Source organism: Melanerpes formicivorus, unplaced genomic scaffold (genome assembly GCF_026170545.1).
Source record: "Melanerpes formicivorus ecotype bairdi unplaced genomic scaffold, bMelFor1.0.p_v2 SCAF_27, whole genome shotgun sequence".
NCBI classification, from domain to species: Eukaryota; Metazoa; Chordata; class Aves; order Piciformes; family Picidae; genus Melanerpes; species Melanerpes formicivorus.
Window position 1 is genome coordinate 3,071,438 of NW_027142379.1, and position 21,847 is coordinate 3,093,284.

General features: G+C 38.3%; 1 protein-coding gene and 1 long non-coding RNA gene across 3 annotated transcripts in view; one reads left to right on the top strand and one right to left on the bottom strand.

The window, feature by feature from the left end:
- Positions 1-21,847, top strand: part of SYNPO2 (synaptopodin 2) — a 74,426-nt gene that overhangs the window by 12,653 nt on the left and 39,926 nt on the right. The window lies entirely within an intron of this gene.
- The window catches only part of LOC137448923 (uncharacterized), a 32,418-nt gene that overhangs the window by 3,354 nt on the left and 7,217 nt on the right, over positions 1-21,847 (bottom strand). Inside the window, exon 2 of the long non-coding RNA XR_010989256.1 lies at positions 2,409-2,570. This is a non-coding gene — a long non-coding RNA (uncharacterized lncRNA). The remainder of the gene's footprint in view (positions 1-2,408; positions 2,571-21,847) is intronic.

Sequence of the window (21,847 nt, forward strand, 5' to 3'; positions counted from 1 at the left end):
GTAAGACACTCTCAGGCAAGATGATACTTATGTGTGCTCAAATTTCATTCTGGCTATTTCACTTGGCTCCTTTGTGTACCTCTAATTTCTCCATCATTTCAACATATCAAGTCACAACCTGAAGCAGTATCTCAACTGCAGACTCTACCACAACTCTGCTTTACTGCTTAGAAATGCATCTTTGTTGTAGCTTTGGACCGAGCACACAGCTAAGGAGTCTTTAAGGCAAAATCCTCTTAGCATCCTTCAGGTAGTACTGTGAAGCAAGTATGTATCTGTCAAACCTGCTGAGGTTGTCCATCTCTGACAACTCTTCTTTTTAATGCAATGAGTTTTGTAGCACTCCTGTGGTGTCGGTCATGGACAAACACTTTCACAGAGGTAAAAACCTACAGAACGAGTGTGGAATATGGGGTGGGGTGCAAGAGGTGAGGTTGGATTTATTCTTCTCTTTCTTGTCACAAACTGCAGTAATCTCTGGCATCAAGGCTTCTTTCTTCAGTCACAGAGGATGAGATAAAGTCTACTTCAGTGTACGTATTTCTGGTTTCTTCCATGAAGAAAAAGAAGTGGAAAGCAATCCCTGTTGATATGCAGCTCTTGGTGCATGTTTTCTTTAAATTAATAAGAAAAAGTTAAGTTTCAGGGCAAAATAATAAAATGAAAAGGAAACTGGACACTGATGCTGATGCTGAATTTAATTTATGAAGGTGCTGACCTGTGACAGATGTTTAAAGACTACGCAATGTTTAAAAAGTGTGTTTCCCAGAGAAACTTGAGAAGATATTAGGAGTCCATGTAACAGCACCTTTCCCTCTAAATTATCTTAGTAAGAGAAGTATCAGAAAAGTTCTATCTTCTGAGGCAATCCAAGGCAGATTATCTTCTTCTAGGTGAAAAAGAGCATTGTACATTTCTACATTCCTATTCAGTTGCTTAAAATGTCACTCTTGATCTTCGGCTGATTTTTAAATGACTTCTTACATCACCAGTATGCTGAAATTTGTATCTGACTGTAAAGGGTTTTTAAACAGACAGGTATAAACAGTGCCAGGAGCTAAGGAGCGTGCATCACCCATCAATTCCCAATGAATATAGTGATGTGAATCATAAGGAAGTACTTGCTCAGGAAACAAGTACAAAATTACGTAATGGACCCTTACAAATTGCCTTTTTTGTTTCTAGCTGCGCCTTCACAAGTCCCTTCCAGCCTCTACTTCCTTTATTCAGGGTTTGGCATCTAGAAGAGTGCCACAGATCAGGGCTGCCTTTTGACTTTGCCTTTACCACAGGTTTCAATCACTCATGAATATCATGCTGTCATATTGTCAGATATTTCCTTCAGATTATATTTTCTTTCAAGCACAAACTCTGAAAGCAGCATCATGCATATGATTTTTTTTCTTTTTCTATTTTAGTCCCATTCCATTTTGCAACTCTCTTTCTTAATCCTTATTTGTATTTATTGTTTTGGAAGAACAGACAGAAGAATGGAAACTTAGCATGATTTCTGCTTCTAACATTGATTTCATTAACACTGTATAGAGTGACATAACTCTCCAGAAACTGATGGAGCTATGTTAGCAGGACTGCAGTGGATTTTCAACAAAGCTCAGGGGTAATAGAAATGGTTACATGGGAAAATATAACTCAAATTTGAGACAACACAGTATTCTTCAGAATTATCAAACTTTTGTACCATGTTTCAGATCTTTAAGTTTTCAAAATATGAATGTTTGATAGAAGCAAAATCATAGAATGGCTTAGGTTGGAAGGGACCTTAGAGATCATCTACTCCAACCTCCTTGCCATAGGCAGGGATGCTTTGTAACTTGCTTTTTATATGTGCTCCTCCATTATGAAAAAAATCTAAGCTACTGACAATTTCCCACTTCAGTTCTCTGTCTTCAGGAAATGGAGCCATACCCATGTATCTCCTATGTGTGACTAAATCAGTACTAGGCCACAGCTGACTGATGTGCCACACTTGTGTGCCAAGCAGGATAGTGAGCTACGCATCACTTAATGGAATTAGCAACAGTGGTGATAGCTGTTTGTCATATTTAGTAGCATGAATTTATTAAAACTCTGTCTATGCTAAAAGTGTGCATCAAATATAAAATAATACCACTTAAAATTGTGCTTTTGTTTATCAAGGCCCACCCTTCTTGTCATAAGCAGAGTGCTGCAGAAAGTTAATGCTGTGCATTAAGTATGTGGCTGTGGCCCTGCTGAGTCATTTCCTGAGTGATCCTAGCAAGAAATGTGTACCTGGGGTTCTGACCACTGGCAGTGATCTCAGTTTACAGGAGAGAGACTACTTTCCAGCTTGTGCCCATGCTTTGATTGCATTGTTTACTCTTATCCCCTTCCTCTTTGCAATTTTTGTCAGGAAAAAATCACTTTACCTCCTAATAGAGAGAGACAGTAGTCCTCTTGCTATAGCATTGCTGTATTTGATGATGGTGTGGGCTGCAGCCTTCTGGGTATAGAACTGCATCCTTGACTTAGCCAACATGTCTTAAGACTGGCACACATTTGGGCCAAAGGTCATTAAAATACTCCGGACTCTGTTTGGGACAAGAGATGCCATATTATGCTTGGGTTAATACATAATTAGAAATAAAATAATGGAAAATACATGCCAAAGATATGTTTGAAACAATACCCAGTTTCTTATATTAAGAATTGTTAAAAATGGCAGCATTAAAAACCAACTGGCTCTTTCCCAAGCTACATGTCTTCTGAATTTCCTTAAAAATTCCGTCTTTACAGTTTCTGAATAATGCAACCATTGTAATTCAAGGACGCTTCCCTGCTGGCTTTGATTAATTTATTTTAACAACACAGAAGAAGTCTGCTGTAGCTCCTCTGGTAATATAAATCTGTGCTACAAAGAATTCTGTTGTCTCCATCTCTCTAATAAACGATGGTGTCAGGGGTTCAGGGCTAAATGGATGGCAGTACAACTTAGACAATTCATCTCTGCTTTTGCATCTGCATTTAATATCAGGGCTTTTTCCCCTTCAATCCTTAGCTAGTTTATAACTCTATTCTTATTTCATATCTAAGTAACACATCCAGTGAAATATTTTAAGTTGTATGCAGTAACACACATTTAAAATTAATATATTGAAAAATTTTAACCTGTAGTCCAGCATCTTAGAAAAGATAAATAAAGTAACTGTGGCTAGCTGGCCAACTTTTTAAAATTTATTGGGAGTCTCTTGACATGTGCTATTTTCCTTACAGTACCAGACACTGAAATCTGGTTCTTACCTAAGTTCACTCAAATCAGAGTACATTTCTGGACATTCTGAGTTGCAAAATGATCCCACCCACAAAAGGAAAAACCCTGAAACAAACAAAAAACCCAGCTCAACCAACCAACCAGCACCACCACCAGACAACCACACACACACACGCCCCCTACAAAAACCCCCCAACAGGTAATCCCAAGGTTTTAATGTTTAAACCATTTTTTTTTTCATGTGGTACTAGAAAAACTGTTATTTACTAGTGCAGGGCTAAAGGAGGAAGCTTGGAAGTCTGAGAGGGAAATGCACAATGAGGTACCTAAATACCTATTAGAGTTTCTGTGGGCAGAAATTGAGTAGATATATAACATAACTGTTATAATAACAGTGGCTCTCAGAGGTTACAGAAATTGTTGCAGCCATGTGTGACACACAGATATTTCTCCCATTTCTAAGAGTATGTGAATAGTATTCAAGCAGTATGCTAAGTTGTGGGACTCATGCAACATTTCAGTAGAAATTGTTAGCTTATACAATTACACACTCTTGGGTTGTTTTCATCCCACATCAATATTAAGTAATTTTGTTTAAACTCATTTATTTAAAATATTAAATAATTTGAAATTAAACAACTTCCAAGATGTTTCTTGTAGATTTCTGGTAAACTAGCTGCTCGTTTGACAAGTCCCATGTGTAATTTCAACAGTACTCCAATGCGTGGCTGTATATACAGATGCTTTAGGCTAACATTAAACAATGTTCTATAGCTATGAATGTTTTTGTAATCCAAATAAAGTAGTTAGTGTTTTTACAGCTATCAGTTCTTGGGTTATGGAGAATGTCTTCAAATAGAAATGGAAAGAGGTTTATCATTACAAATAGGTCTCATTCCCTTAAAAGGAAGTTGTTTCTTTTTTCATCTGCTTCTTTGGAGAACTGGCTACAAACTAGGAATGGTTATTGTATGACTCATTTGAGAAGAATAGCTACAGTGTAAAAAGTTCAGAAAGGATTTTAATAAAACCAAACCAAATTATCTTCTGCTTTGGGCAAGATAAAGATAGTTTTCAAAAGTAAATATAAAAATTTTCATAATGCTGTAAATTAACCTAATACTGTAGTATTTTAAAGGGAAGGGGGGAAAGATCAGGAAAGAATAAAACATTTACCCTCAGTTTCAGTTCTGTAGATAAGACAGAAATATCTTTTCATAAGCAAACTTTACATTTACTGTATTCTGGTCTGGCCTAGAGTCAAGCTCCTGCACTCACCAGTGCAAAGCACTGACTGCCAAAAACACAGTCCCAAACTTGGGAATCATCACTCACTTAGCTATGCACAGATAACATTACCTTTCTAATGCACCCCACGTACTTCAGCTACTTGGAAATTACTTAAAACACTAAGTCAGACTGTTCATAATAATACATTTTTTTTCAAATAAACCAACATCAATGGCATAAGCAACTATGCTGTGAGCATTAGATCTGCAAATGCTGTAAGTAAACATTATTCCTTTGTTGATCTCTCCTCAATGGCTTAAAGAGTACAGTAATAAAGTTAGGACGGAAAAGGGCTCTTTAAATCTTAAACTTCTGTTCCTGTTTTAGATTCAGCATTTGAAACTTTTGTCATGGGACAAAATAGGTAGTTCCATATATTTGAGCTTTTGCTCACTGTGCCATTCATAGGCAGTGGTGATCAGAATGCAGGAAGCAGTATTCAAATAATCCTTGTATCCTTTTGATACAACACCTGTCTTAGCTGGTTAGGTCTCCCACATGCCACTTAAAATTCTGCATTTCTGTGTGCTGCAACGCTCAATTATCCTATCTTTCATCTACAAAAGGGAGAGAAATGGGTGTCATGTCTCCAAAGCTAGGTTTTAGTAGAGCCTAGGATTGCTAATATCAAGAATATGCATAGGAAAAGTGCACACTAGCTGGTGTACGTATATTCAAGACGCGGAGTGAGAGAGATGCTGTCTCTTTAACAAATGTTCTATGTGAGATAGCACTGGCTATTTACATACTGCTACTCTAGCAAGAGTATGAACCATATAACCCTCTCTTTAAATAGCTATGTACTTAGAGGATTTTATCTAACCCCCAAGCAATAAGGTCAGGATATTCTATTTATTGTGATAATCGAAGACAGTTTGATAGTCAAATATCTGCTGAATGGTCTGTAATAGTTTGGGAAGAATATGTTTTGTCTGTGTAAAGTGTGTGAGATTAAAAGGGCAACCATACTAATCATTGCATGTGGTTGCCAAAATTCTGTAGAAACCATCTGGAGGGAAATACAGTTTACTCAAAAACATCATTTTGCTTTAAAGTTATAGGCCACCCTAAAGGAATAAAACTACATGGGGTAAGTCAAGACACGTCTTCCCGTGCAGTCCAAAGAATACCATGAATAAATAATTCACAATAATTCCACTCTAACTTGTCAGTCACAACACAAAGGTGTTAGTATTTTGGAAGATTCTTATTTTTGACCTTATTTTAAAGGAACTGGCTGCATGCATCACTTGTAGCCAAGGCATATTCTGTATCTCCTTAAATATCAAACAACCATTATGTGGCTTCATTTTAACGTGAAAATATTTGTCCAGCATTGGCCATTTATATAAATTAAAGTTTCCAAACGTGCTAGCAGAATTCTATTTATTATTTTTAAACTTTCTCTTGCCTGTAGCACTATGGAACTTTACCCTCAGTGTTCCTCTTAAAATTGCTCCAACTGAGGCTGAAGTTAATAGAAAGTGACCAAGTGATTTCAGTGGGAGTTTCACATTTAGAAAACAAACCCAGGGCAGTATTTTGCCAAGACTGCATGTATCAGAATTCCCACTCCTAGGAAGTTTGCAGGAAAAAGCTGAACATTTTAAATTGTCATGAGACTGACTGCATTTAGATCTTCTGAATACATGTAGAATAACCCATAGTCTTCAAAGGCAAATTTTAAAAGAAGAAATTCTTCAAAGCTGTCTCCATTCCCCTTCCACCTGTCTAATGTTTCATCAGTTGAGAATGTTCTGGCCAGACAAGGTTCATGAATGTATCAGAAGCACTCAGGTTTTTGCAAACCCAAGTATCTTGCGTAATTTCAGATGACTCTATGCCTTAGAGTATGGCTTAAGCTATACTACGCTCTGTGAGTTACTTTTGATGCTGAGAGATCTACAGTTGCAGCCACAATTAACCATTGCAGTAGATTGTGGATAGAAACAAAATAGAATTTGGATATTTTTAATGCATTTAAAAATACATGTATGAGTGAAAATCTTGCTGCTACTACTACTGCCACACAGCACTGCTCAGTATGGGGACCGGCAAGGTTAGTATTTGGGAGGCCGGGTGGAACAAGATCTTCTTTGCCTATCTAGTGCTCTGCCTGGTAGCAAGGGAACTGACACTGCACAAGAATGCAGAAGATGTTCTGTGCTTCTTTTAAAGGCTTTTCCTGGACATGGTTGCCAGAAAGCTGTAGGAGGGAGAAGGCTAGCAGCAGACAGGGAAATAATTCAGTTGAATTCAATTAGAGTGCATCAGTAGAACTAAGGGAACTATTAAAATAAACAGGCCCCCTAAATCACAACTGGATATGATCACAGACATCAGAGTCTTCACAGACTTGCTTTGTGGTATATTGACAAGTTAGACAGTTATTAGTGCTGTCTAGCATGAGACAGTGCATAGCACAGTCACAAATGTGCTCAGGATGTGATTATGTTCAGCACTGCACACGTAGCATTGGCCCATCCTGGCCCTGCTGACATTGGTCATTTTTCAGGATCCATAGCAATAGCCCACAGTCTGAGGAGCTGCTGCCTTAGTTTGTGGATGAAAGGAAAACAGAAGCAACAGCATCAGAGAGCAGGAGTGAGAGCAAACTCTTCCTTGCCTCTTCTGCTGAGGACTCCTGCTGAACACCCGCAGAGACGGCTCTAGAAGAACAACTCCAGATTTAAAAAATATCCTGACCAAAGCACTAACCCCAATCCAGTAAAAATCACCCAACAATACACTAATACCTTCAGATACAATACCCAACAATACACTAATACCTTCAGATAACCTGAGTTAAATGAAGGGAACTGAAGGAAACAAGTGTCTCAAAAAGGTTTGTGCAGGAAGCAGTATATATTTTGTATCTGGAGAAAAATATTTCAAAGAAAGTGTGGTGATAGTCTATTAAAAAAATGTTACCTGAGACTGTTCTTGAATTTGTGGTTAAGTTCCCCTTTCCTTCCAAGGTTCAAAATGGCAAGTTTTTGCAAAATAGATTTCTCAAAGTTTGCAAAAAGGCAATGGTTTCATTTATATTTTCCCCAGTGCAAAGCAAATGAGTGACAGAGGTCAAACATACAATTTGAAAGTTAAGCCCTATTCCCTAGTCCCTTTCCTGTTGCTGTCTCCTCTTAGTGAGCCATTCCACAGCTTTCTGAGTTCCCTTACGCATTACTTAGCAGCTCATAGCAATATAAAATTACACACAGCACCAGCAGAACTCCAACTTGGTGGATTTTGGAGGCCTAAACGCTTCAATCTAGAAAAGCAATAAAACCGGTCCCAGGCTTTCAGTGTGTATTTCAGTATGTGTGAGAACAGGTGAGAATAGTTCTGTTAGTTCAAATTAATGAGTAGAAATGTGCTCTTAAACAGGTTCCATTACATAATGTGAATTTCTATATAAAGGTTAACTTTTCAAGCACTGGGATTTAAACCAATTATTACGAAAACCTAACAGCTTATTTTACTGGAGGAAAATGTCCATGCTCACAATTTAAAATGTTCTTTTGCTCTCTTTATTTTTGCAATCATCAGCAGAAACTGAAAATGGTTCAAAGATTTTTTTTTCCCCTCCGAGTAATACCTTTTTTGGTTATGCACCAATGGTGCTGACAAATGCCTAATTGTTGCCAGGAGCTACATGGCAATCTAGTCTGGTTTTGACAGTACACAAGCAAGATATAACTACATCTGTAAACCACCACTCTTTTAGCATGCTCCAAGAGAAAGCATGGCTAATTTCAAACCTTCTGCACTCTGGGTGAGAAGGTTGTAAAATTTCACACTTAAAAATTCTGAGGTATTTGGAAGCCAGGACCAAATTCTTAGCTTGGGCCCAGGACTGTTCCAGCAGACTCTTTTTATAAAGATGCTTAGCACTTGTATGGATGTGATCAGCAGGACATGGCAGTGGAATAATGCTGAACAGCTCCAGCAGAAGAGCTGGTTCCAGTGATTATTGCAGCAGACAGAAAGAGCTGATGAGGGATAGGGATGAGTTAAGAGTCTACACAGAATAGTCCCATCAGAATAGAATAGAATAGAATAGAATAGAATAGAATAGAATAGAATAGAATAGACCAGACCACGTTGGAAAAGACCTTCAAGATCATCGAGTCCAACCCATCACCCAACACTATCTAATCAACTAAACTATGGCCAGATACAGCTTTTTCTGGGACTATTTAAGACTTCTGATTTCCAACTACTGCTCTTTATCTGCAAATGTGCCTTTCATCACATCTGAACACATCTTACAGTCAGAGCCTCAAGTAGTTTCTCACTTTTTCCTCATCCCTTCTCAGGCTCTAACACCTGTAGTGTGTTGCTCTTGTTTCCTTCTGCACACAAAGACATAAGCATACAGCCTCTGTCCTCACATAACCCACTTCTAAATAAAATTTGTCTAAAAATCTGTCTTCAAACATCTTACATTGCTTAGTGCCAGCTACATTCTAAAATGGGCATTCCTCTACTTTCTTCTGCTCTCCCCTTGTCTTTTCAGTCCTTTTCCTCTATCCTTCCTCATATATCTTATGACACTGTGGTGTTAGGGTCCTCTTTTTGGAAATTTCTACCATGTGAAACAGCTTTATTGTGCTTCCCTCCTGTTCACTGGCACATATACATCTCTCCTTACATTTCTTATTCCAGTCTCTCAGGCTTTTAAAGAAAGGAATTGGAAAAGCATATTTGAAAGAAAGTGCTCTGGGTAGAGCTACTGGGAAGTCATGTTAGGCAATGAAGATTACAGTGGTGCCTGGGACTGTGAGGGCTATCAAATATGGAAGAGCAGTAATTTAAATGCATTAGCTGCTTTGCTACAAATACTGTGCACAAGAAGATATAAATGATAATGACAGTAGATTAAACTTGGTTCACAAGCCTTCAAGCATACTCAGTATGACATTCTTTTTCATTTATGCAGCTGAGCAAGTTTACTTCAGCCAGCGAGTGGGGGGTCTAAGAAAACTATTTGGACTGCACAACAAGAACACATCTGTACAGTCGAGACAGCTTTGAAGATGTGCCAAATTTGTTTGGGGATTTTTGTGGTTCGTTGGTCTTTTTTAATAAGCTTAAGGCTTTTCTAAAAGAATCCTAATATCACTTCTACCCCTTACACCAAAACCAAACCCCAAATGTGAACAGCACTGGGAATAGTCACATAAGCATTTTTATGGCCCAATACACAAACTGCTTAACCAATTCAGTCACAAAATAGCACAGTACACACACACAAAAATGGATTACTTTATGTATTATACATCCAAACAACCATCAGCCAAACACACCTTTGAAAGCATTGATAGGAAATACAGAAGTTGCCAATTCCCAGCACAAATCACCTATAGATGTTTGCAAACAGCAATGCTCAATTACAGCATGCATCAGTATTTAAGTAGGCTTGGCAGGGAGAAGTAAACCAAAAATATACTAATATCCTGGCAAACTACAGCATGCTGAATCCTACAGCATTAACTGATGTAAGCATCTTGTCCTATTTAGGACATTTTTTTGCCTAGATTTCTTTGTTTGGGTTCAATAATGTAACTGCAAATTGGCAGCTACCTTTCAGACAGAATTTACTAGCATTACTGGTTTACTACCTCTGTACACAAAATTGTAATGTACATAAATTTCAAGACAGTGGAACAAATTCTCATACAACACAAATGTTCTAAGCATTCAGTTTGGAAGGGCTGGATTATATTCAGTGCACTGGAAAAAATAAATTAAAACATTACAGTTCCTCCTGTGCAGCTAAATTTGGAAAGCAAGAGACCTCATATGCGCTCTGCAGTGTTTTATGTGCATGTATCAAGATCATTACACTACTCAGTAGAAGTCAGGTCAATGCTGTCCCATGGCATAACCCACTGGCTTTCATATGCCATGGGCATTCTTGGTGCTCACTGAAGTGACCACAGTTTGAACAAGTTGCCTGACACTAGCACTGGTGTCATCATTCCTTGCCAAGAACATCCAGACATGGCTGGGGCTTCCTCAGCAGTCTTCATGAGAGCTCCCTTACAATGCTTCCTAAGTGGAGACACTTGGAAAATAGTTGTTATTTTCCTTCTATCTTCTCTGTTTCACACATAATTGTAAATTTTGATGTTTGATTTTAAATTGTTAGATATTCAGATTCAAATGAACTTCATCTTTTGGCCACACATAGATATTTGCTTTCCTGCCTCCCTTTTTCTTGTGTTTCTTTCTTCTTCACAAAATCTTTTGTGTCAAGGGAACTAACTGGAGACTTCAAGCTTTCAGTATTCTGTTAAAACCTGCATTTTACTCTCACAAGGACACAATGGATAAAGCAGGCAGAAATTTCCACATGAAGCCTGCCCTGCTGGTAGCTGTGCTATTAGTTTTCCCATGGCCACTGTGAGGACGATTGCTCCCATCCTCACAGAAAAATCCAACAACCCTCTTCCACAAGTAAATGGGCACTGCAGAGTCTGGTGGAAAAGTTACACAGAGGTCTGTCATATGTTATTGCAGTCTTATCTTTGAGCTTTTTTCCTTGGATGGGTTCATTTTTTTTAATGCTAACAAAATTTTGATATAAATTTTGGCCAAAACCCAAGGCTAGCTTTATGCCAGAACAGCCCAGTATAATGTGTCAGAACCTATTTTCATCTGCTTATTTAAGTCTTCCAGAACAAGATTTTAGCTCTTCCCACCACAGAGAATTATTCCTACCTTGGGTAGTTTGTTTATTTGCACTCAGGATAGCTAGGCAACAAATGGGCAACAACTACTCATGACCTGATAAAACTGCAGTGTATGAAGCTGTACATGTCCAGCATTCATTTATTTCAGAAGATGAAAGCAAAATCTAGAACAAGCCTATGAATTTTGGGATTCTGATGTTATCTTCACCTCTTTATCCAGCACCACTGACAGAAACAATGGTAACTTTAACTTTTGATCCAAATCCTGCAGACCCTAACTCATACCTGTCTCACCTAACACCCCTATACTTTTACCATCAACTGAAGATCCATTTTTTTGGTCAACCTTTATCTACTCCTCATTCGAATACACTGAAAGCAATGCACCATGACCTATTAGCCACCTAAAATGAGCCCTTGCCAGAGGAAGTTTGTGGTACCTGATGAGCTGTGGCTCTGCACAGAGCGTCTAGCATCATCAGGCACACCACGGAGATGTCATGCCATTCACTTCATAAGGTTGATTCAGCTGTCCTTGTATCACTGTCATGAAAAAGGGAGAACTGGGGAGCACAGTGAATGGATACAGGAGCCACTCATTCACAGTCAGTTAGGTGTAATCAGATTTATTAGCCCAAGCTCAGTGCTATTGCTGCACTCAGCAGAGGCAAGGAGGATACTACAGCCAACTTTGGGAGCAGGGTGAAGTAGATATAATAGAGAACACATCCTGCCAGGTTTTTCTTTTCAAGTATGGCTTGGCTACAGAACTGTTGAGAATCATTACTGTATAATATATTAGATGTGCTTGAACAAGTCACGTTTATTGTTTTCTTGGACAATGAAACCATCTTCCTTCTTTAATGTACTGTAAATTATTGTTAAATACAAATTGAGATATTCTGTTGATATGTGGGTTTTCTCCCTGGTTTGTTTGGTTTGGTTGTTATGCCTGGTTTCTAACAAAGCATAACTTTCAGTCCACATTCATGTCAGCAATGGCCTTATTTGAAACAGCAATTCTTCTCAAGGTGCCTTGCAGGGTGGTGACCCTTAATTCCAAACATCCCAGATTTGATTAAAACCACATGAAACAAGTTCATCTTTGTAACCCTGCACTAGTGTATTGGCTGCTCTCCTGAAATACACAAAAAGCCTTTACTAAGACTACATTAACATCTTTATGTCAGTCATATTTTTGTAATGTTTGTCTATCACAATTCAATCCCCAAACCAGTTACAGAATTGTGAAGTACACTAGCAGCTAGATCATAGAATCACAGAATCAGCAAGGCTGGAAAAGACCTCAGAGATCATCAAGTCCAACCTATCACCCAACACCTCATGACTAACTAAACCATGGCTTCTAGTGCCACGTCCAATCCCTTTTTGAACACCTCCAGGGACAGTGACTCCACCACCTCCCTGAACAGCCCATTCCAATGGCAAATAACTTTCTGTGAAGAACTTTCTCCTCACCTGGAGCCTAAACTTTCCCTGGTGCAGCTTGAGACTGTGCCCTCTTGTTCTGGTGCTGGTTGTCTGGCAGAAGAGACCAACCCCCACCTGGCTACAACCTCCTCCTGTCTTTTCCCTGTGGGTGATTGTTAGCTTCATCACTGATACGTTTTTGTTTAGAGATCCCCCCTGCAAAAGCTGTCAGACATGGAGGCTTTTTGTTTATGAAAAAGGTACAGACAGAACATTCAACTGATAGAACTTAAGCAAAATGGCTTTTCTGATTTCTCTTCTGTCCAGAAGCATGTGCATGTTTTCTCAACATGTGAAGTGCTAATTAGCCCCCAGGCTAAAACCAAACTCCTCATATAATAAATCCTAAGCATTATGTGCCCACTACAGTTACAACACAGTGCATAAATTCAGTTGATCTCTAATAGTTCAGATTCTAGCTGCAAAAATAGTTCTGCTTGTTGAATTATGAGACAGGAACCCATTACAAGCCCTGGAAAGCAATTCAATCTTACTAATTTTCCATCAGTGGAGAGCTTGTAACCTTGCCTGAAGATACATTTTAAAAAGTAAAAAACACTTCAAAAACAGAAAAGTAATTTAATATCAGTTTTTAAACTGTGGTTTCTCTTTTTGTAGGAAGCAAATTTTCCTGTGGGGATCCCCTGAAGGAATGCCAAACAACCCAAGTAGACTTGAGTACAAGCCCTTCCACAAATAAGCAAGCTAGGAGAACCTTAGCTCAGTTTCAAATGAGCCTGAAAATGCTTTGTTGTTTCTTCAGTTTTCATGTGGAACCAAGTGAAACAGAGCAATTTTAATCGAGTTTTACAAGGAGATTTGGTTTAGTTAATTCAAATTCAATGTGACTTTCTAAACATATAAGCCAATGACTGTGTCCAAACATGGACATATACACAGGAGGCAAAACTCAAGTTTTCACAGCCATGCCTGTGACTTTGAAATGTGAAGCTATAAAAGCTACATACTTAATAGTTCATATTTAAATGAAGTTCATAATTAAATTCCCATGGCCATATACACAGGAGGCAAAACTCAAGTTTTTACAATTATGCTTATGACTTTGAAACATGAAGGTGTAAAATGTGCATACTTAAGAGTTCATAATTAAATGAAGGACAAGTAGCCTATCTACCTTCCTCTTCTAAACTTCCACAAAATACAAAGCTACTAGTATCAGTTTGACACAATACTTGTTTTCTTAAACATTAGCATTAGTTATGTTTCTAGAACAAGCATCTTTGCACAGGCTACATGACAGTGATTGTAGAATATCCATACAACGATATATGTGCAGCTAACCAACAAAGCATACAGTGTTACCTCTTGTATATGCATTTGAGAGACCAGCTTTCTACAAAATGGTTGGAGTTTTGGTTTCCCTATCTTTTGGAGCTCAGTCTACAACTCATAAATACTGATTCCTATCTATCTTCCCAGCCAGAAGTAGCATATGACAGGCCTTAACAGTCATAGCCCAGCAGAGTGCTCAAGCACATAATTTGTATAAACATACTAGCATTAATTAACACAAAGGCTATCTGTTTATAATTAGATTCCTACTGTGATAGTTGGCTGAACCACAGCACATATAACTGTCAGCCAGTACACATTCACATTCCTGTGAATATAATGAAATATAAAATAGAGCCAACAGAAGTAAAAATATCTTAATATGGGTTCTATTGCCACAAAACTGAATGATTTCATATGATCATATGAGATGCTCAAATTAATGGTTGTGATATTTGTTATACCAGTTCAAAAAGCACATCCTCTCAGCGTGAAAAACACTTAGACCTTTTTATTACCTTCTGCAAGAGAATCATAAATCAAGTTCTAAATTGAATCTGCTAAAATGATTCAAGTGTCCAACTTCTATACAAACTAGAGAAAGAATAGGACAGAATAAAAGGTACAGAGACCACTAGGGAAATGCTGAGACCCATTGCCAACAACAACAGGAGAGGTAGGTTTCTCCAGCTAAGATCTGGAGCCAGCCAGGTACAGATGCTGTGTTACCAGTGCCATGAGTTTAGGTTCCAGTCACAGGATTTAGAAATGGAGATGTGGAAAAAACCCCAAAACTGTAAAGAATGACAATGGTCATTTCACATAGACTGCTCATCAGAACAGTAATAGGAAGGTTGTATCACCTCTCTTTAATGTTCAGAGATGGAATCATGTACAGAGCTCTATGCCACATTTCAATATATTTCTTTATCAGAATGTAAAGCTTAAAAGAACCTGAAGGTACCCACATAAAAGATAAGCATGGAAAAAGTGGAAAATAGAGCTGAGCGAAGGATTTTCTAGCAGCAGGAGACTCTAGTGAGTAAAGTTATATAATGGTGCTAAAATAGTAAGAGTTAATAACCTTAGTCTTGCACAAGGAACCCTGGTTCATGATCAGAGAAAAAGAGAGATAAAAACTCTGAGTCTTGTTAAACTTTAGAAGTGTAATGTAGATGTAAAGCATTAAAAATTATTGCCTTAATCTTATGCATGTATCACTTTGCACAGAGTTCATCTGGTGAGTTTTACATCAAAGAGAACTAGAATCAGGCCTGGTGTCTGGCAGCCTTCTGTGTGGCTGAGCCTTTGTTCCTTGTGGATTTACATGAGTGCTGCATCCCATATCTGGGCTGGCATGATCTGGCTGCCAATCATAAGTTGACCTTTTACAGTAATGGTGATGGGAACTCAAAGGCCGGGAGCTTGAGCTGAATTGAAGCTCAGAATTCCTGCGCACTCACAAACCATTGAGCAATGCTGAGGATATAACTCAGGGTACTCCTTTCAGAGGATATTATAGCACTGCTGTTTCTAACGCTGAGTGTCAGAAGGGCAGTGACATATGAAAAGACAGGCAACATGGTCTGTTAAGTACAGTTGGTCTAGCATTGAAAATTATCAGAGTGGAAGCTTATACAAAAGTTTAGAAAGAGTTTATAGTCTCTGAACAGAATGTGAAACAGCTGCATACAGCATGGTTTCTGTTCTCATGGTAGCCACTGCAAGCTTGATCCCATATTGCACATTTATTTATATCTGATTGAAGAGAAAAGAAAAAAAGAAAAAAGAAAAAAGAACAACAAAAAAGCACAACAAAAACTCACTAGTGAGCTAATGAGGACTTCTACACACTGTGACTTTACAGTCTTCCAACTTGCTTTACTCCTTGGCATGATTTACAGATTCACCTCCTGTTGTTTAGCTTTAGCACACCCATCATGAACAAGGCTTCCAAACAAACTGAATACTCCTTCTTTGGAACATATTTAGACAACAGTTTTCTGGGGGTCTTCTTTCTTTTGTTCAAGTTCCCATTTCACTAAACGTTGTCCAAGGGCTACTGAGATGCATTGAGTGAAATTTTCCTACTGAAAGAGATATTTCTTTAATCAATTTGTACAGCTGTTTTCACCTTTTTGTGGAGAGTATTACAGATAATAAACTAAGTTCTACTCTCTCACAGTAGAATATGAGCAATTCTGACTCCCATTGGTATATTTTTTTCCTTTCCTTTTTATTTATTTATTTATTTATTTATAATATCCTTTGGAGGACTCAGCAGTGAGCCAGGTCCAATTATCAGCAGCTGGAGGCATTTTCTTTGCAGCAACAATTGTAGTCATCTGAAAATGTGTGTGGGTGTCTACACATAGATTTTTTTTATTTTCCTATACTTCAGAGAGGAACTCTCCCTGATGGCTTCAAGCAGTGATAAATAGGCCAAAAATATCAATAAATATCTTTATCATCAGGGTAAGTCACCTATTTGAGCCTATAGAGATCCGAGTGTGTTCCCTGACAACAGAATTACAAAGGACAGGCAACACTGCTAGGACCATGCTCTGTAACTATAGAATATTAAAGCATGTATTCAACACTTCATCTGTTTACCTGAAGAACACATCAAAAAAGGTATTTAATGGCAAAATACAGTGTAGGACTAGTCTCATTTCACCATTAAATAAAACCGACAATCTACCCTGTTTAAAACAGCCCACATAGGTTCACCTCAAAGTTGGTATCTCAACTCTTTGTGGAAAAAGGAAGAATTAGATAAGATGATCTCTTAAGTGTGTTTCATTTGGAGATTCCTGGAAATGAAGACATTTGTATTAATCCCATGAGTCACATGGGATTGAAGTGGCTGGAAGTTTACATGTTAGGCTAATGCTCTCCAAAGACGTTCTGAATATTTCCTTGCTTGGCTTTTGTACAGTAAGTAGGCTGTGAGATTTCAGGATGACCTTTAGCATTTGGAAATGCTGGAGTCTGTGCTTTCAGAAGAAGCCTGCACATTTGGCTAAACAGAAGAAGGAAAAACAGTGAGGAATGTTTTGTTATGGGGTTGACTAATTTCTTTTAAACAAAGCAAATACTGCTGATTCAACATACTAGAGCTAGAGATGCCTTAAGTGGAAAGTAGGGCAGATGTTTGATCTGGCAAGCAAAATCTATGTAAAGGGACATTTTCCTACAGATGGTTGACAGTGATGGCCATTACCTAGATGGTAAGTGAAAAGAGATTTCTTTTGCCTAGCCTTTTTGTGGGTATCTGCATTATATTTAGCTTCTACAGCCAATGCCTCTTCCAACTGCATGGAAAATCCAGATTATTATCCTTTACATTCTAACACTCTAACATAAATTCCTGATGATGGAATGGAGTAGGAGGTCTCGTGTACTTATTGGGTGCCATCTGTTCTGGAGGAGCACATAACATGCAAAGAAATTGCCTGTAGCATCATCATTATGGTTGTCAAACTCCCTGCTAGAACTGCACTTGCAGCTGCTCTCACTTGGGCCATACTGAGGGCTCAAAGGAATGATACCTGCCTTTTGCAGGCCACCTTTGGTCATTTCCTTATCTGCTGATATGATAGTGGGGTATGTATCAATGTCAATATCCATTGAATCTAAGGGAAAAAATCAACTAACGATCACTTCCATATGAGTAAGCAAGCTCAATCCTCCTTTGAGTTCTCACAAGTCTACTTAAAACTCTACTAAAATTAGAATGTTACCCTTTTTAATTCACCACAACCCCAAAAGGTTAGGCTGAAAAAACGCCAGTGGTTTTCAGACCCACTTTTCCCAGTAGACTGCTTTAAGGGACTTTCAGACTGGGAAATACAACTAATCTCTTGTTTGTTCTCATATCTGGCTTGGGACAGCAGAGTTCCAAAAGAAATACAAGAGTTATTTTTTTATGTTAAGATATAGCCTTGCTCTAAGATGTCATCTCATTTACGATTCCCCTCATAAATTTACTTCACTCAGAACCAGATGCTTCTTATTCAGTGATTAATTGTAAGAAAGCATCTTAATATGCGTGTTTAAGATTGTATGTAGCAAGTTCTCCCTGTCTCTTGCTGTTATATACTATACTTTTGAATACATAGAATCATAGAATCAACCAGGTTGGAAAATACCTCAGAGATCATCAAGTCCAACCTATTACCTAACACCTCCTGACAACTAAACCATGTCACCTTTCCTTAACAAGAGTTTAAGCAAAACCTGGAGAGCATGTTCAGCTTCTCATCTACCTGAACTTCCAAGTCCTTCTTCACAGGGCTGCCTTCTGTCACTTCATCCCCCAGCCTGTATTGATAACAAGCATTGTTCCGACCCAGGTGCAGGTCTGGAGCATAGGGAGCACTAGAAAGGAATGCATTTATCTTCTTTGATGTTATTTTCTCAGACACAGAGGTAAAGTGGTCCTGCTTCGGCTATCATTTTCAAGGATTTGTGTTAAAGGCACTCTTTCCATCAAAAATACGTTTGAGATGAAACAAGACTGTGTTTAGAGTACAATTCAAGACATGTCTGTATGGGCCCTTTCAGTCACTGTGGCAACTGCAGCTTTGGTAAAGTCCCGCCGAATTGGGCTTCTGGTTGTGCTTCCCTTTTCCCGTAAGGTTATGGGCCTGCTTGCACCTTGAGAGATTACATGCTCCACTGATTCGAGCCACACTGACCCCACATCTAAAAATTCACTTGAGAACCACTGAAATACAGCTTCTAGCCCTGAAGTTTAAGTAAGCCTATACAATTCCTGACCAAAATGTGCTTAAATTCTTCTAAAATCCTCCAATGAAGGAGTTTCCAGGACCCTTAATTTAGCAAAGTCTATCATGGTTTGCAGAAATATTGAGTAAGTAAGCTAAAATTTTCTTTGCTGTAAAGTTGACTTCTTGCTGGTTTTAACCTAAATAAATAAATAATTGTACTGCCTTCTTATAATCATTTCCTGTGGTGAAGAGGTTAAATTCTCCCTAGAGTTGTGTTTTAATTTTTAATTTATTTTTTTTTAAACAAAAGAGAAGTACTGGATACACTAAATTCTTCTACAGCTTCATTACAGGTCATGCTTTCTAACTCTTCTACTACACTTGCTGCTCTATTTTGGATCCTTTTCAATTTGCACACATCTTTCTGAACTTGACAAGTACTCGCAGTGCCAAATAGAGATGAATAATTACCTCCCATGTTCTACAGATTGTGCTGCCCCATTAATATGGTCCAGTATCATGTTTCCCCTTTTTCTGCAGAAAAAAAGCCCAAGGAACAACAAAACCCCTACCACCTACCTCCTGCTCCAGTCTTTCCTTATTTAGTTTAGAAACACTCTAAGCATTGTCCAAAACCTTTGTAGCTGAACTGGTGTCAGCAAGACACGTTCTGTTTTCTAAAGGATCTAACCTTGCTAAGTTCAGCCAGATAATAGTGATAAATGCCTTGAAAGGCTTGTAAGAAAAATCCTTCCCTGGTGTCTATGAGCACAACATTAATAGTTTTCTAATCAAAGATGGAATCTTGTGGCAATAAAGTGTGGTATGCTTTGTGTAAGGAAATACGGAAGCTCATGGGAGATCTGTTATTAATGATAATATCCAATTTTCAGTTCCATGGGGATTTTATTCCTGCCTAGAGAGGTTTGGTGAAAATCCTTATGTCCCCACATCAAAAACCATGTGAGAAGACAGTGAAAGAGAAAAAATGCTGTATCAAAATGGACTTAGTGAGGACAAAAAAGAGAAAAGATGAAATGTCCCTCTCTCAGTTAGACCAAGCTTCTGATTCTTGCTATTAAAGAGACTGTACAAACCATAGTAAGAGATGTGAGAATGGTACTGAGTAAGTAGCAAAACATTTAATGTGCAATGTGAACATGCTATACCTTCAGCACAAATTATTTTAGGATGCTTCTCAATATAGCTACTTGAATATTCCACATCTAAATATTCCTCTTTGAAAAAATGAGTTTTAAATTCCACAGTGTTGGGGAGAATGTCTGTCCTGATGAGGAAAAGTCCCCAGCTTTTTTTTTGTTTTTAGATTGATTGCTTTTTAATTTTACTTTATTTTTTTCCTTTAACTCCCCTTTGCAGTAATTGAGCAGCTTTTAGTGTTCATATTTCACTTCTCTCAAAAAATATTCAGATAAGGAAAATTACAAAAAAGCAACCCAGAAGTGTAGCTGCAGATACTGTATTATTTGTGTTCTCAGTGCTATGTTCCCTGAGTTTTAATTTTAGCCTTATCTCCCATTTTTTTTCCATCTGTCTTGTTCCTCTACTCCTTTTTGTAATATATCAAGACAAAATCTCAAACTTCACAGGGCAGTTTTAAACTATATATGCAGGGCAGCAAACAGCAAAATAACTGTTACTTAAAAAAAAGTTTCTCTAATTGTGCCTACATTGGTTCCATTAAATGAAAAAAACACATCATCATCATGCCTCACAGGTTTGTAATTCACTTTGTGTGTACCCTGCCATTTCTGATCGGGACTGAGTAGGAAGTGGGATTGTAAGGAAAGGGTAATGATTTTCCTAGGTCGGACATTTTTATTTTTCTGCGCAGTGGATTCACTGCCCTCTACTGCTTGAGAGGAGAACAAAGCCTTGAGGGAACAACTTCTCTCAACAAGCCATCTCTAATATAATCTGACTTGAAAAACCTCTAACAAGAAAATGGTAGACTCATCTGCTTCCTAAGGAGAATTAAACTTTGTAATAGCAGTAAAGCTTTCCATTAAAACAGCATGCAATTAGAGTGAAGGTCTGTGCTATTACCTGATTTAAGAGTCTGAACTACATTATCCTGCCTTGTACAAAGAGCACTGTATGTGTGCACACCCAAGCAACAGGAATACAAAAATGTCATAATTATCAATAAATGGAGAGTCTTGGATCTTCAGTATTGTTTAATGTTTAAAAGCCCTATCACTAGAGGTGTTTTCATCTCAAGATAGCAGCTGGTGACAATATCATCATGCCTATCCCAATAGTGTAATTTTGCAAGACAAATATGCAAATCCCAATTCAACAGCTTGTTGAGCACTTCTTACTCTGTCCAAAATATACAAGTAGTGTCACACTGCAGTTTAAGATGTTCTGGGGATCACAGTAACTTGCTAAGAGAAACTGATGAGGAAAAGAGGCAGCTAACACCAGCCAGTTCATAACCTCAGGAAGTACTCTGCTCTGAGGGTTGGTTTTCTGTATTTTTTTTTCTTCAAAACAGATGTCATTTAAAGCAGCTATCGTGCAGCTGATGCTGCTTCTTAAGCAGCCATGTTCAGACCGTGTCTGGAATATCCTCTTCACTCCCTCACACTGAACACTGCCCATTCCCTGCTAGGTAGCCCTAAGAGTCTTTTTCCCCTTTCCAGATCCTGTTTTTACTATCTTAGTAAAATCCATGGCCTGTTTTCTAGACATTACTCTTTGCTGTACATCTGACTGGTCAATGCACTTTCAGCTATTTTCACTATCACTATCAGCTACTTCAACTACTTCCTATTTTGATACAAGACCTAAAGAGCCCAGTTGAGGTAAGTTATTGTCCTCCCGTCAGTTACATCATACACGTGCTTAGCATCCAGACCTGTAACACAAGGTTCTATGTGCACTATATGTACTATCATACACAGTGACCCTATGGTGGCCAAAGCCATCCTGGCCACAAACACCTACATGCAACTGTTAACACCATTATTATCTTGGTGGTCTCACATACATTTAGAGGAAAATCCCCACCCTGAGGCTTGTGCTGTACAGACAGTAGTCAGCTATTTCTGGTGACACATAGCTGAATG